Here is a 16981-nt window from a genome sequence, read left to right as displayed (position 1 = left end):
AAATGCAATTCTTTTGAACATCCTATTAAATTACTTTCGAAGAAATAAAAAAAAGATGTATCACAGTTTCTACAAAAATATGAAGCAGCGTGATTGCTAATAATAAGAAATGTTTCTTGAGCTGCAAATCAGAATATTAGAATAATTTCTGAAGGACCATGTGACACTGAAGACTGGAGTAATGGCTGCGATAATTAAACTTCACAGCAATAAATAACATTGTAAAATACGATAAAGTAGAATTTATTTTATTAAATATTTCATATTACTTTTTTGAACAATTAAATGTAGCACTAGTGAAAAAAAAAAAAAAAGGAAAAAAAAAAAACCATACTGACTAACAGTTAATATAAGTTATATATATTCTTATCTAGTAGTATTGGTCCAATTTGTAGTTGATTGCATACAGTCTTGACTGGTTAAATTACAGCATCTCAGATTCTCATTCCAACCTCTGACTCCTGATGTTCAGCACAATAGACCTACTAGCATGCTTTCCCAGTCTGTAAAAAAAATAAAAACAAAAAAACCCATTGGCACAAGGTATTCATAACTATTGCCATCCTGGCCAGACTCTCATCGTTCATCATGATAATGATGATAACTGCAAATTTCATTTCATCCTGGAGAGGCATTGTCTCAGCACATCAAATGCGGGATGTCTCCTGGCCTAAGCTCAGTTTCACACTAATAGAGACACACGGCTTTATCTAAAAGCCTGCTGTCTTCCTCTATCTGGCTGCTGTATCCGCAGATATGGCCAAACTTCATTATTAGAATCTGCCCAATTCTCCACAGGACGGCTCTCTCGACTCTCAGGACTTATTCTCACATCGTTTTTATCAATTTCCCTGTGTGTGCCCATTTCCTGTGCTCTGACTGATGATTCGCTGCTCACTTTCATTGGCTGGATTGTGTTTCAGCTCCAGTGGTTTGTGTTTTGGTAAAGCATAGCGATTCAACCGTTCCTCATCTTCCGTTATCCAGATGTCTCCTTTAAAACAACAGTGTGACGTACAATTTGTTGCATGAAGTACTGCAACATGATGAATGATTTTATGTCTGGAGAAGTGTGAGAGGTTAAAAGTCATATCTGGACCAGGTGGTCTTATACTCTGTTGGCAGGGTCATTTTATCCGTTGTAAAGACAGGGAGGCTCATCAGCATCAGTGTCAGTGAGGAAGAAAGATTGATTGATATGATCAATCTGCCTCATGAGCTGTAATCACAGTGAAGAGCTTCACACCCATCCTTCAAGCCCTCAATCTACCACCTGTGGAGAGGGAAGGAGACAGAGCATAGGGAAGAAATTGAGCTGCACAGTGTATATATAGCCTAGCATATATAAAATATTCAGAGCAGTTTTGTAGAGACTTGCATGAATTTTCTAAATATATGAATTTTATTGATTCAGAGCAGGGACTCCTAAATGGACAAATCATTTACTGACCCTCATAATGCGCTAAACCTGTATTACCTTCTTTGTTCTGCAAAACAGAAGATATTTTGAAGATTCCCGGCCCGAGATCTGATTAGGCTGAGTCCAAGTCAAGACTGAGTCTAAATCATTTTGGATCTATGACAAGTCCAAGACTATGAAAATATGGTCTTGGATTCGGACTTGAGATGAACTTGAGAGACTATTCCTTTAAAATACTGTATTTACGTAATTTATGATGATTATGTTGCATAGGTGATAAAATAATTATTGTTGATGTACAGAATCAAATAATTTAATATTTTCCAAATAATTAAATATAAATGTATAAATGAATGAATGAATGCATGAATGAATAAATAAACACATAAATACATACATAAATTTGGCTGACGATAGCTTAATATTGTATCATTTAAAACATAAAATGAGTTTGAGATTGGCAACCCCCTTTGAAGAGCCCTGATCTAGATAACAAGGTATCAAACAGAGTGTCATCTGCAAACAAAAGATACTGGACTTTTTCTCAGAACTGCTTTTCTTGCCATTTTTACAATTACTTACCCATCTTATCCATTAAAAAGGCCATTTTTAGAGGGATTTATGAAGCCAGTGACCCTAGCAAATAAGTCTCCTAGCAGAGAAACCACAGGTCTAGTTCATCAAATCAACAGTTTGACAACCAGAAAGTGTCCAATATTTGTTTGATTCAAAGGTATGAAAGCTTCATTAATTTAAATGCAACTAAATTTGTTGGTGTTGTTTGGTGCAATGACATTCATAAAGTTTGGCTTAATTGCCCAGATGTTTAGATCAGTCTAAGCAGAGGTGATCTTGATCTTATATTCATTGCAAAACTCCCTAATAATTTATTGCAGCATTGAATGGCATGTTTACAATAGTTTTAATAATGACAAAGCTCACATTTAATTGTAACTTTAATGCTATAAATATCTTTTACTTATTATCCCTAGAGCTCAGTTGCCAAAGTTAAAACCAGAGCTCATTACAGCACAACTCTATAGCATTTGCAGCACAGCAAATCTTCCTCTCCGGTGTCTATTTAGCCCCACATCAAATGTTAATAGAGGTTGGGTTGGGGGTAGTGACCGTGGGGCTGGGCTGGACTCTGTGGAGGAATCCCACAAGGGTGATGATGGGGCAAGGGGCCAACAAACCTCCAGTTCCTCCACCAATACTAACTAGAACCAGTGCAGTATTAATGAGCAGAAAGAGCTGGAGAAGAGCAGAGGCTGTTGCCATGCGGACGGCTGAGCCAAAGCATCATGATTCAAGAGATCCAAACAAGCCTTAATGGTGAACTCTCATTGCCACTCAGAGACATTCATATTGCATCAAAAATATCAGACCCTCAGCTCCTCACACAGTGATTGAAGCATGTTTAATAGATCTGAAACTTCTTTCTTCCCTCTGAACCCCTGCTAACCCACAGCGGTTAGTGAAATACAACAACCTTGAGTTAATTTGCACAAGGTGTCAATGTCTTTCATATACCATTTAAAGCCACAGTGTGTAACTTTTTTTTTTTCTTTGGTATGGGTCAAAGACAAGCTGTTCCATTAAGGTGATTGTATGTGCATGGAAAGCATATTCAATGCAAGTAAAGCTTCTACTTTAATGTTTAAGATAACTTTGATGAAAACAAAATAGGTGAAAAAAAAATGTTCCATCATCATTCAGCGTAACATATATTCATGTAAAAATGAAACAACATACTACTTCATACCTGTACATATTTAAAGTCCGTGTAAAGTGATATTAAAATATGTGTTCTGAGTTTGTCACACAACAGAAAAATGTGTTATTAACCAAGCAGCCAAATTTGAATGATAAAAAAAAAAAAGCCAAATAACTAAAATAAGTTATCAAAATCTTTGAAAAATAAGCAGGACTCTCTGCTCTCAAACGCTGGGGGCGTGTCCGCTGTCGGCGCCGAAACCATGCCCAAAGCGGCCATCTCCCTCAACTGTCAAATACCGCTACAACCTGAATGGATGCTACTGATACCTCTAGTAGCTTAATTGGATTTATACAGCCATACATGGTTGAGTTCGTTATTTAATTGTAGACGCGCGGCAAGCGCACTCAACGTGCAGTGAGTTGAAACAAAGACTATAGAATACCCTTAAAGAGACTTTGGTTGAAACCTTCTCGTCTTCAAGGCGTGCAGGGCTCATGGTTGCTTAGCAACGGCAAACACCACAAGAGCGCAAGCTCCGGTGCACTTTGAAAGAAGAGAAAGCGGTAAAGCTCACGTTTCCATGCATTTTTAGATGCGAATTGTGAACGCTCCATGTTTTTAAATTGTATGTATTCTGCCACATATTGATGTCTCTGGGCTAAGACCCAGGTATCCACCCTAGAACCGTCCCTGCCTAGAATCTGTATATTTAACATCACAGACATTCAAAAAGACAAACTAACGCTATGTTCACACTTGGCGTCTTTTTTGAAGCTGCCGGCGTCTGTTTTACATTATAAACCTATGGAGTAAACTGTGTTTTCAAAAAAATCCTGACACCGCCGGTGTCTTTTCAAGTTGAAAAAAGTTTAACTTTTCTGAAAAAAACGCCCTACGTCAAGCACCTTTTTGACAGCTGACCAATGACAAGCGAGTGGCGAGTCGTTTCCATAACAACAAAAACAACAAGAAAAAAGGAGAAGATGGCCGGTAGACAGATCGTACTAGTTTTGGAGCACAAGGAATAGTATGAAACCGTGCATCATCCAACCGGAGCTCCTGGACTAAATTGTTGGAAGCACCATACAGTTTCCTTCCCAGTATAATGTCGGGCTCCCACAAATGCCATTGTGAACTGACACCCTCCCCGTTAACTTCAAAAGCCAACATTTCTGCAGCACACAGCACTAGCTAGCTACCGTTGCAGCTGTTGTTATAGCAACAAAAGACGCCCTCGGCTGCTATTTGTAACCAAAACGCTGCCAGCTTTTTATTTTACTAAAAAAGCGCTCTTGTCAACTTTTTCTAGTCAAAAAAGACGCCAAGTGTGAACACGCTCTAAGAACTTGACCTCTCAACATAGTTATTATAGTGTTAGGGGCGGGGCCACGCTCAGTGGCTCCATTGCGTCATCGAGCCACCGTTTTAGCCCCGCCCAAAAAATCCTGAACACAGAATTGGTGAAAAACTGTTTAACGATTTAACTCCACAATTCAGTACTACATAGTTCAGAGTCTTTGTAATGTGTTTCATCAATACATTTCTAACATTTGTAATGTGTTTAGAAACAATTCTCAGAATTCTCTTTACACGGACTTTAAAAAAAAAATAATAATAAGATCATACTAAATATATTTTAAATGATTTAAAAACTTGACAAATGAGGAAATCTAGTGTTTCAAGGGTAGTGGCTGAGATTGGTAAAGATTTAAAATTACAATTAATTATGGGGGGATGCACTGTGAGTCTTTCAATGACATCCAATGATTTCTAAATATGCCTGACAAGATTTATTGTTATATAAACTATTGTTACACTGAAAGACATTTTAGTGAGTGTTTTCTGTAAATCATTGCAAAAATGTATTTATTTATTTATATATTTATTAAATAGTTTTAGTTTCAGTTAACCTTGGAGGTGATGTCCTGTTCTTCCAAACAATGGCCAATGCTTGGGAAGACATTTTTCATTTTTTGTCATTTTTGGTGTAATTATGTTTGGTCTTACTAATGGTACTGAAATAAAACACTGCAGCTTTAAGTAAACTCAGCCAATAGGGGCTTTAAGCTCACAGTATGATGCAACTGTACAGTAATGTGAATATGTTAAGCTCTGTTGGAGAGTTTTCGATGCATTTTTTGGTCAACACAAAGTGCAGTCATTCACTGTAAACATAAAGCGATATTGGGGCTGGCAGGTGTTGTTTGACCCAGCCGTGTCTTTAAGGAGAAGCCCACAGCCAGAGTGAGTTACAGCACAAATGTACTGTCAGACTGAAATGTTATGTGAGAAATACTATTGGAGAACTCAAAGTGCTACAGACATTAATACTGAACACGGTTTCTGTGCTGCCATTGCTTTTGGATGGGTGGGTGGATGGCATGTTTTAGATATGTGTGTTTGAGGCATTCCTGGAGAGTGGATGAGTTTGTGTGAGACATATGAAATGTAAATGTTCTCTCCAGGGGCTGAGAGGCTACATGTTGTGCAGTTCCGAACTCTGAATTCTATATTTATTTATTATTTTTAGGCTTTGAATAGAATTGTCAAAAGCAAGGTGTCAGAATGTTTGTGGGCTTGCATAATGTCAGAGGAACTCTCAATTACATAGCATGCACACACACACACACATGCTTGGACACATTGATATATGCATGCATATCCATGTGTACCTGCACACTTTGCTGACACATTGGCAGCCCGACAAGACAAGCATGCACACACATTCCCCCCCCGAGTCCTCCGGCGTTTATACATGTACGCTCACAACCATTTCTGCCAGCAGTGCTGGTTTTTAACAGGTTCATTCTCTGAAACAGCTTACCAATGCTGCCACTGGCTTCTTGGGGTGCTAATGTTTTGTTTTCCCACAGTGTAGTTATGTAATCTTTTTCCCACACCAAAAAAAAAAAAAAAACAGTTAAATCAGCCTAGCTTTTCTGTTCCTAGCTGGTTTAAGCTGGTCTTCCAGCCTGGCCAAGCTGATTAGTGTCCAGAACCCCTCTAAAACCAGCCAACCGGCCAGCCTGACCCATCTGGGAAATCAAGCAAGATTCCCTAACAGGGATTCTGAAACTATAATAATGTAAAAACAATTTTCGCATAGTTGCAACGATTACTTTAACTATAAACTATGATAAAACTGTGATTAAGGGGTATTATTCAACACTCTCATATGAAAATTTAATATATGACATATATTGCCCTATATCAAGAGTAATATTGTCGAGTATGTAACCCATAAATGCGATATGTAATTTTCACATATGACACCATGCTGCGTTGTCACGGGAACATCCCAGCTGAAGATAATGAGGAAATTACGTCTCTCCCGTTGCCAAGTGCATTCCAAACGACTACATAATGGCACAATACATAATGTTCACTCCAAAGTCCCCACTCCAAGGGGATAGGGAGGATCACTTCCATTTGGAATTTACCCGTGAACTGTTCGATTCGATCGCGTGCCGTTACACCCTAGTATATATATATATATATATATATATATATATATATATATATATATATATATATATATATAATATTAGGGGTGTCAACGTTAACGTTAATGCATGCGATTAATCAAAAATCTTTAACGCTTTAATATTTTTTTAACGCAGATTAATCTTTTGATAAGATTTGATCCCAACTTCTTCCCGTCATCGCAGCGCAGAAGGTTATCTATCATTGTGTGATGAGGCTACAGCACCAGTGTTGCCAGGGTAACGGCACAAGTGGTCTATTTTGAAAATACAGTCGCGGGGGAAATTACAGAGCCATGGTTTGTGTTTTTTTGGGCTACTTTTATAATGTACCGCGGCCGCCCAAAGTGTATGTAGACAAATAAAAATGTGTATTACTAATGTGTATTATACTTGGAATGTATCCCTGGAAACTTAAGACCGGAGAGGCGGTTGTAACATCACAAACAACGTGAGTTTCAGCTCAGCACAACTTTTTTAGTTGAATGTGTAACTTATATCTGAAATGCTAATTTGTGCAGCGATATAAAAGGCTATAAATAGCATATTTTAACAACAGTAAACGACCAAATTCCACATGTGATCGCAAAAGGAAGTTATTACAAACACTCGATGGTGGTTTAAAGTGAGTTCTGAGTAAAAGTGCACTATTAATCTCATAAATTGTCTTATGAAGCATGCTAATGTTAGCTCTAATGCAGCTGCAGAACAGGTCCAATTCTTCTTTATAATGAATAATACTTCACGCACGGTCGCAAGAAAATGTTTTGTTGTATTTATTTAGAAATACTTTTGATAATAGTTGGGTAAATGTATACTGGGATTGGAGCGATGTGGCTTGGTAAATAAGGATTAATATAGGATTATGTCTCATAACTGGCGGAAGTGTGAAAGGTTCTGTTTCCTTAAACTAGTTTTTCATGCATTTCTTTATTTCAACACATTTACAGGTAAATCCTAGTATTTTAAATTTGTGATTAATCATGATTAATCACAGTCCATTACATTTTTTAATCGATTGACAGCACTAATATATATATATATATATATATATGTGTGTGTGTGTGTGTAAAACTTGTCTATCTTTTATAGTTACTTATATAATCTCAACATGTATTGACAGGTTTTTGAATGAATATACATGTACAGTACATGACATATACTGTCCAAAAAAATGTATTATGCATACATAAACAAACATACATATCTGTATGGGCTAGATACTGTATGTTAATATATAAAATTCAATTAGAAATTAAATATATGTATATATAGAAATTAAATATATGTATATATAGAAATTAAATATATGTATATGCATATGCATATTTATATATATATATATATATATATATATATATATATATATATATATTCGTGTTATTCGCTGTTATCACAAATTTTCTGAAAGATTCTTAAATTATCGATCTGTTTAAAAAACAAAAAAAAAAAAAAAAACAGCATGACTGGCTATGTATTGTTTTTGTATGCTGGTTTGTTGGTTTCCCAACTAGACATATTAACATGCTTAACCTAGCAAGATTTTCTTGCTCTGTCAGATTTAGTTGTTTTAGCAATGAACTGAATGGTTATATTGGTCTGGCCCTATCCATGATAAACCAGCATGAAAACCATGATGATTTATCCTAGTGCTAGGCGGTATGACCAAAAATTTATATCACGGTATTTTTCAAAATTATACCGGTTTCACGGTATATGACGGTATTTATTTTTTTCATGCATGACCGGGTGTTTACTGATTGAGAGAGGAAAAACTGCATTAGATTGACTTAGAATGCCCTATTTTACTGTCATGATGAGCGAATATTGTAGAAAAATTCCACACTAAATAGTGACTGTTAACCAGGAGTCACTCTCATTTACAATTGCGACATCGTCTGATAAAATCAACATGCATCTAACGTTACACTAGAGAACGGCTATGCGGTGGTTTTGGCTATATTACTTTTTTGTCTCATTTAGCGCACTGTCTGCGTATGAGTAACAAACTAAAAAACAAAAGTGCATAATATTAACAGACAAACTATGCTCATATTTATAATTCCAAACAGTCAGTTAGCGGCAGGTGCTTGGAAACGCTGTTTTGTACTCATTTATTGACGAATCTGCTGCGGTACGGCCAACTGAATGCGGTGCTTCTCTGCCACTCACTGCACAGAACAGACGCCGAGAGAGGCGACACTGCGCCGGGAGAGTCAGATCTCGCGGGGCAGCACTGGCGACATCTTCCAACTGAACCGTAGCTAAGGTTTATCCAAAAAAGTCGCTAGGTTTGTCAGTTTGTATATTCTATGGAAAAAAGCCGCTAAAAGGGTCTGAAAGTTGCTAAATATAGTGCTAAAGTCGCGCTCGTGTGTGTGAGACACGGGAGCTGATGGCAGTGGGCGGTGGATATTGTGGATGAGTTCTTCTGTGTCATCCATAGACTGTAAAGGTGTCATCACGTTCTACTAGTTCTACAGCTTAAGAACTTTCACGCTTAGTGACACGTGTCCTCGCCACAATGCAATAGTGAAAAGAGACCCCTCTCAAACAGTGTCGCGTTCCGAACGTTATTTAAAATACCGTATTGCATAGGATCCAAATGCAAGGCTTTATTCACAAATGTGGTCAAAACAGGCAGGGTCGAACACCGGCAAACAATGCAATCCAAGGCAGAGGCAAAAAAGTAAACCAATATACAGGCAATGGTCAGGGCAGGCAGAAATCAATCAAAAAACAAGGAAACAGTCCAAGGATCAAAAACACAGGTAAACTAGGAAACACAGAAAGGGTAAACTTGGAAACTAGGAACAAGGGATGGCTATTCACAATAATCAGCAATCTTGGATGGGTGTGAGCATCTTTTATACTAGACAAGGTGAACACATGACAAAACCAACCAATGAGAACAAGACACATGCAACCAAGGAAACAATCAGAACATATAACACAGACAAGGGTAGCACATGACAAGATCACATGAGGAGCAAGGAACTGATTAAGGAAATGGAGTCCAGGGTACAGGGGCAAGAGTCTGAGGTGGAGTGCCTTCTGGTGAGAGTTCAGGGCACTCCAGCTGGTAATCGTGACACCATGGTTGAAATTCTAATAGCATAGCTGTGCTAACGTATACGGCTAATCAAATCACAGCAATAGTTCTGTAAAAAAGAATCTGTAAATATAGGGAATTATATTTCTGCTGCCTTTGTATGATTGTCCATCCATATCTATAGCCTCATTTTCTCTCATCTGTCTATACTTATCTGTGGAATTTCAGACCAAATCAATTCCAGGCGGCGTCTGTTATTTTGATGAAAGTCCCACTCTCAGATGCTCTGGTATAAAAACGTCCGTTGCACTGAAATATAGAGGTTATTCAATAAAAAGCTTTTCTCATAAAGAAAAATGTGTAAAAAATCTTAAATTATTCAAGCTTCGTACGTCACCAATAAGAGCCACACTAATAAAATGGCAATCTAAGATATTAAACTAGCTGGCCAAATCTCATTTTAAAAATTACTCAGCCAGGCATAATCTACTTTAGAGATGAGCCTGCGCATGGAAAAAATGACAAATAATGCTCCATGATATTGTAATTCCTATACGTACACAACTTCAATAAAGAAAAAGGAAAATAAATAGCAAAACTGAAACTTATTTCATTTTGCATGCCGGCAATTGACAGCAAACTCTCATAAGTTAAGTTACTTTATTTAGATCCATGGTCATTTAGATTCTTTAATGCAGTGATATTTACACTACTTCCTCAAGCTGTCCTCATTCAGACAATCTGGCCCCTGAGTACTGACCAAAGACCCTCATCCCTGAGCCGTTTGTCATTTATTTAACATTACATCCCAGTGCGTTTTGGGGGCTTTTAGCTGCAGTGGCCTCAGCGGAGCCTTTCATTGTCAGTTTTAGACAGAGCTGGGAGGCTCGGAGCACCTCAGATCAACGGTAGGGAAAAGATAAGTGACAGGGGGTTGGGCTGTGTGTGTGTGTGTGTGTGTGTGTGTGTGTGCGTGCTTGCGTGTGTGTTATACCAGTTTCATAACTGATTAAAAATAGTGCTGGGAAATATGGTAAAATAATAATATAATAATAATAATAATAGTAAAAAAATAAATACAAATTCAATTTTTCAGAACGTTTGGCCAATTCAAGATAAAAATTTCATATAAATTGAAACTACAGCATAATTCAAGTAACATTCTCTTTATTAAAAACTTGCAAAACCATAAATAAGGATCTGTTCCAAGTGTACCACACATGCAAGCCCGTAGCCAGCTAGGTCCGGACCTCAGTAAATTTTTCATGTTCAAAAATAAAACTTGTTCTCTGAATGACTAATTTGCTGTTTAAAACTCACATGAATGTCTGCATCACATGTATAATTCAGTTTAGACAGTTTGCAAGAATGTTTAACATCCGTGGTATGAAAACGATCGCTGCGAGACGCTGGTGGAGTGATGAGACTTCAGAGAGTTGTGAGTAAGGGTGCAGGCACAGCCTTCGTGTTGCCAGATCCATCGTGTTGCCACTTGTTTTTTCCATTTAATTTGACACTTCAGAAAGATAATCAAGTGGGAAGTTGCAATTTAGGGTCAGCGATATCTTTATCTTATCTTATTTGCAAAGATTTTAAATAATTTTGGTTTATTTTTTATTTATTTTTCGATTTCTGGCAACACTGCATCGCCAGCACTTAAACTAATCAAAAAAGCCCATGGACAGGTTATTGCTGACAGGATAGCGCATTCAGTAAGGCAAACGCATAAAACAGCATGATATTATCCATCAGAAACATTATCAATGCGGTCAAAAACAGTAGTATTTAACACTAGTACACAGATCTAGAACAAGTAGGTTACGTAGATTAAAGTTTGATGCAATCAAAAGTCTCCACTAATGAGCTGAAGAGTTGAAACAGGAGTGATAGATGAGGGAGACATACAAAATGTGCAGGGCTGGGGTACTCCAGGACAGGTTTGAGAACCACTGGTTTAGTGTATATAATGAGCTGTATTTGTATGGGGTTATTATAGCACAATTCTTAACCCCACCCCGGACCTCACTAATTTTCAAACCCTGGCTACAGCCATGCACACATGAAATGGTCAACATGGTGTAAATGTAAAACAAATGTCTTGTTAAATATCTTTGCAGAAAAGATGCATGAAACTTGTCTAAAACATATCCTAAATGTTCATAAATATAAAATACGAATTTATAATATAAAATAAGAAAAATGCTAAACAGATCTTAGCCAGAATGTACACATTCAGGTTTAAAGGTTAACCCAAAAAAGTCAAGGCAATTCAAATTCAGAATAACTAAAAGCATAACACTCCGGTTGACTATTAACAGTAAATGTTTTGTAAAAACATTGCATTCTTTACAGGGTTTTGCATTCCACCCTGCTGCTTTTCCATTGTTTTCTCCATGTAAACATGCACTTTACAGCATCTTGCGCATGAAACAGGATTCTGAAGAGTGTGATTTATTTTGTTAATTATTGATATTCACTCTCCAGAGAATTTTTCTGCAATGGTCTGGTTCCGATCGGATGGATTTAAAAAAAAAATTTTTTAATAAAAAATAGCCAAACATTTCGCCCAAGGTGCAATCAAATCCGTCATGTGAGTTTTGTTTTGTCTTGACCCAGGAATTCATATGATATAAGACACTTGAATCTGTGCTTTAGGAGTTATGAGCGATATCATACTTTTGATCACTGTAGCGCCCCCGTCAGGCCAATCAGGGCGAGCCTTGGTGATGTTGTAGACGGGGTAGGTACTACTATCCTTTGAAGTTTCAGGGGCCTCATTTATAAAATGTTGCACAGAAAACATCCTAAAATTGATCTTACGATAATTTCTAAAATGTGTACGTGTGATTCATAAAATGAACGTACATACAGAAAATGCACGTACTGAAAGGCCCCTGGTCTCTACGCCTTACAGTTTGGTCTGTTGGTGATCTTTGAAAATCTTAACAATTACAATAAGGATTCAACGCTATGCTCTTGAACCCCTAAAAATCTGAAAAAGTGACCTGTCATAATTTAATTTAACTATATAGAGAGAGGGTGAGAGTACTTCTTGAATGTATCTGAGGCCAAAATGTCCATAGAACTTACTGAGCTGAGCAGGGGCAAAGACACACGCTGACACTTCACTGTCCCCCAGGGAAAGACAGAGAGATTGAGAGATACAAGGGAAAAGGGAAAGGGAAAAGACTAGGGTGACTGTCTCCATTTTGACAGACTGTGCGCCAGAGAACACAGAGACAGACATCCAGACTTCTGACCCCCACGGCAGCCCTCAAAGCACTTGAGACTGAGCAGAGCTTTCTTATTCCCCTGAAGGGCATTATAATGGAGAGTTAACTGCACTGTGTCTTGGCTAGTGAGTGGCAGGCTGACGGTGATTGCACACATATTGTTTGAATGCTGGAATGCTAATGTATATGTGCTGGGCATTGTCAATGAAACGGAGAACAAAGAACTTGCCATTTTAGTGCCATCTGTCCTTCTTTCTCTCTCTCTCTCTCTCTCTCTCTTCCCCAATCTTTCTGTTTTTGTTTTCCATTGTGAATTTAAGAGGATGATGGATTGCAATTCTTGTACAATTTCTGTCAACAACACAGACCGTAAGAGTGAAATGGCAATCACCTGTTTAAACTTTAATGAAGATTTATTTGCTAGCCCACTGATATCGCTGGCAAAATGGCATATTAATATGCAATTATGGACTTAATAAACCCAGATTAGTCCTGTCAGACATCATAATGATTTTGTCTTTCTGATTCTGGTCTGTCAAAATGTGAAAGCGGCCCGCTCAGTTTGTGCCTATTCAGATGTTTTTGTATTTCAGAGTGATTTCCCATGAGCAGGCCCACACGAAACTGCACCGACAGCTGCACCCATTTCTGTAAAACTAGAATGCTTGTCATTCATAAAATTCTGCAAGTCTTCTGCACCATGTGTGTTTGTTTATTAAATGTTCTTTTATTATTTCATTATTTGATAACACTTTGCAGTGCAGTTCTGTAGTACAGTTAACTTTAGTTAGATGCAAATTAAAGTAATTTAATGCATTTCTGTTGAAACTTGCTCCGTATGTTATTGTATTTAAATATATTTGTAACTGCACATTTGTAATGATAAATTTACAATTTAGTACCAGTCATCAGAATTCATGTGACTTTTACATCACTTTAGATTAACTTTCATCACAATTTTGCACTGATGGGAGTCACTCCAAAGATATACTGGTAGCTCTTTGGTCATTCGTTTAATATGGAAGATAGCTTCTAAAAACGTCAGTGGAGGGACCATGGTAATATCTCTATTCAAACAAAACTTAAAGAAAAATTATGAAAACTGTGATCATTTTGCTCTTAGATCTGATACTGACCATGTGTAAAAAATAATGTGAACAGACAATATGACATTAATTCTTGAAGTGTTAATATAGCCTTAGTGTAACGGTTTGTGATGGATTGTTTATTAAATTAAAAAAGGAAGAATACACCAGGGCGAAACAAAACAGAATAGTGTAACAAAGCATATTAAAACAAGGACTTCAGGAAACAAAGGGTTATATGTACTCGGGGGGGAAAGAGAAACAAAACAAGACACATGCAGGGTGATAAGCACAAGTATCCAAGGGAAACTATTTAGAGGGAGAAAAACATAAAGAGATAATGCAAAGTAAAAGTCCATGAATAATTTCAAAATAATAGTCCTAGATACAGTACAACTGAACATAAAAACAATAAATGCTCAATTCAACAAATCAAAATAAATGCACTTATTTAGATCACAACAAAAGATTAAAATGTAGTAATTTGAAGAAAGTCTCAAATTACTACATCTTTAAAAGAGAAACTTTTTAAAAGAGAAATTTTTAAAAATATACATTTAATATTAGAAGAACACTATACAAGTGCACATTCAAAATAATTAAGGACACTTCTTTTTCACAAGGGCATAACTAAGGTTAATAAATTGAATCTTATATTAAAGTTTTACCCAATAATGCTTAAAGCTACAAATAACACCATTGTACTATCAGCTCAATTTAACACGTTATGTTTCTGTGTAGATTTTCACAGATTTTCTGTCAAAATTGCCTTGCAAAATCAACATGTGCTGAAGGATTTTACCTAAGCTATTTTCTGGTTTTAGTTGTGTGAGGTATTTTCATTGATGGTCTTGGAGGACTAAGACTTGCCAGCAGAATAAAACACGTGTCTGTTTTTTTCTAGTCTGTAAACATTGATCTTTCCACTGGATGTTTTCACTAGTTGTTTGGACTATTCTCCTCTCTTTATTGTACATTGCAATGATATATCAATCCTCGCAGGCTAAAGAAGTGCCACCTGGATAATACACAGATTTATTTATTTTTTATTTTTTGCTTCTTCTGTAGTTTATGGTAACCCTGCATCTGTTACAGTAATGTAGAGTACACTGTTTTTCAAGTCATTATTTTCTCCCCTCAGTTCGCTTAGGATGGTGTTCTAAGCTTTTTTTTTTCGCTTTATTCTCTAGACATCTAGCTTTGTGAATGTATTTACACTTCTGCAATTTTCTTTTAATCTTTGTTTTGTCTTTACCCAGAATAGAGAGAAAGGGGGATTAGAGAGCCTATTCGTGTTATTTTTACCACCCCCTTCCTTCTCTCTCTCTCTTTCTCTCAGTGTCTCTCTGATTTTATTTATTTATTTAGCTATTTATTTTTCCTGGCAGTGGGAACAGCTCGAAGTGAAAAATTATGCAATGTACAAATTTTTCCCTTGAGGCCAGGTGTTGGCACATAATGGCCCATATAGGTGCAGTAATTAAGATCTGGTTGGACAGGGGAGGGGAACAGAATATCATCTATTTTTTCTGCACTCCAAGACAAATCTGTTACCGGAAACTAACAATTATTCCTAGAGACAACCTACCTTTTTTATTTTTATTTATTTTTTTACTTTCTCACTCACTTCCCGCCTCTCTCTTGTGCTTTTCATCTTATTTTTGCTTGTTACAGCTGGCTTAGAAGCTGAACTGAGCTGACGTTTTGATTGGCTCTTCAGTTTTCAAGCACATTGTTTTTCACACAACTGCTGCAGCATCTCAATTCCGTCCAAATCATACTATTATAAGAAATGTACAGATTTCACATTTCTACTGAAGTGCACCACCGCCAGTGAGCGTGACGAGACAGAGGTGGGACGCTAATTCACTGTAGCTTGTTAATTACCCTTGAACTACAAAAGTGTGAATTAGTATTGATTATGATGACCCGACTCCCTTCAGCTCAAACTGCTAGTGTTCGATGCATTAATGCCTCACTGCATTTACCAAAAAGCCAGTTTAATTGAAACAAATACTGATTGGCCCATATGTAGAATCATGCAAACACACAAACACCGACTCGTATTTTTCCCTTACACACTCAATAAACATATAACGACCCATACATCCACACACACAGTCATAAGAGAAAGAATAAGCGTCAGCACATCTCACATGTGTTTGCAATTACATGTATCGGCCTGCACTCATCCCGAGTTCTGCAGTATCGACTGCATATTTACTGCAGCTGCTTCATTCTCCAGTTAATTGCTGCTGTTTGTGAGCCTCAGAGAGACTCACATGTGTATCTGGGGGTGGATGATTTTTGAGTGTGTTTAGACAAATACTCGAACGTCTCTCATTATTCATCTCTGAATCTGAATTGGAGTTGTTTTCACTGCTGAGAACAAATCAAACGTGGCCTTGTCAAACTCTGTGTCAGATCTTCCCTCTCTCAGAGCACCTGGTAAACTCATTCACTCCCAGACAGATAGAACCTCAGCTGCTGTAAACACACATTTCACATGTTTAAACTCTGTCTTACACTGTAAACCTTGATGAAAATTTGCTGAAAATTTACTCAGGCTGCTTAGGCCATCCAAGATGTAGATACGTCTGTTTCTTCTTCGAGGAATTTAGAGTTACTACTTTTGCTCACCAATGGATCCTCTACAGTGAATGGGTGCCGTCAGAATGAGAGCCCAAACAGCTCATAAAAACATCACAATAATCCACAAGTAATCCACATGATGCCAGTCCACGTTTGTGAGAAACAAATCCATCATTAAGAGGTTTTTAACTTTGCTTCCAGCTAAAATGAGTCCTTCATCCTTAACATTGCTTCCTCCAGTGAGAAATTGTTTTCTCCACTGTGTGTATATATATATATATATATATATTTGCTGATAAAACCCCCAAATGCTCTCAATAAAAGTGGTTGAGGTGGTCCGCTGACTGTGCACATTAAGGTAATAGGCTACTTTAGGCTTTAATTGCTCTGATGGTAG

The 16981-nt window shown here is 37.2% G+C and overlaps 1 protein-coding gene across 3 annotated transcripts in view; it reads left to right on the top strand.

Annotated features, from left to right (window-relative positions):
* epha6 (eph receptor A6) overlaps nt 1–16981 on the top strand; it is a 122529-nt gene that overhangs the window by 88817 nt on the left and 16731 nt on the right. The gene's annotated exons all lie outside the window — the stretch shown is intronic.

The sequence above is a fragment of the Onychostoma macrolepis genome, chromosome 01 (assembly GCF_012432095.1).
Source record: "Onychostoma macrolepis isolate SWU-2019 chromosome 01, ASM1243209v1, whole genome shotgun sequence".
Taxonomy (NCBI): Eukaryota; Metazoa; Chordata; class Actinopteri; order Cypriniformes; family Cyprinidae; genus Onychostoma; species Onychostoma macrolepis.
Note: the sequence above shows the minus strand (reverse complement) of the source record. Positions and strands in the feature narration are given on the sequence as shown.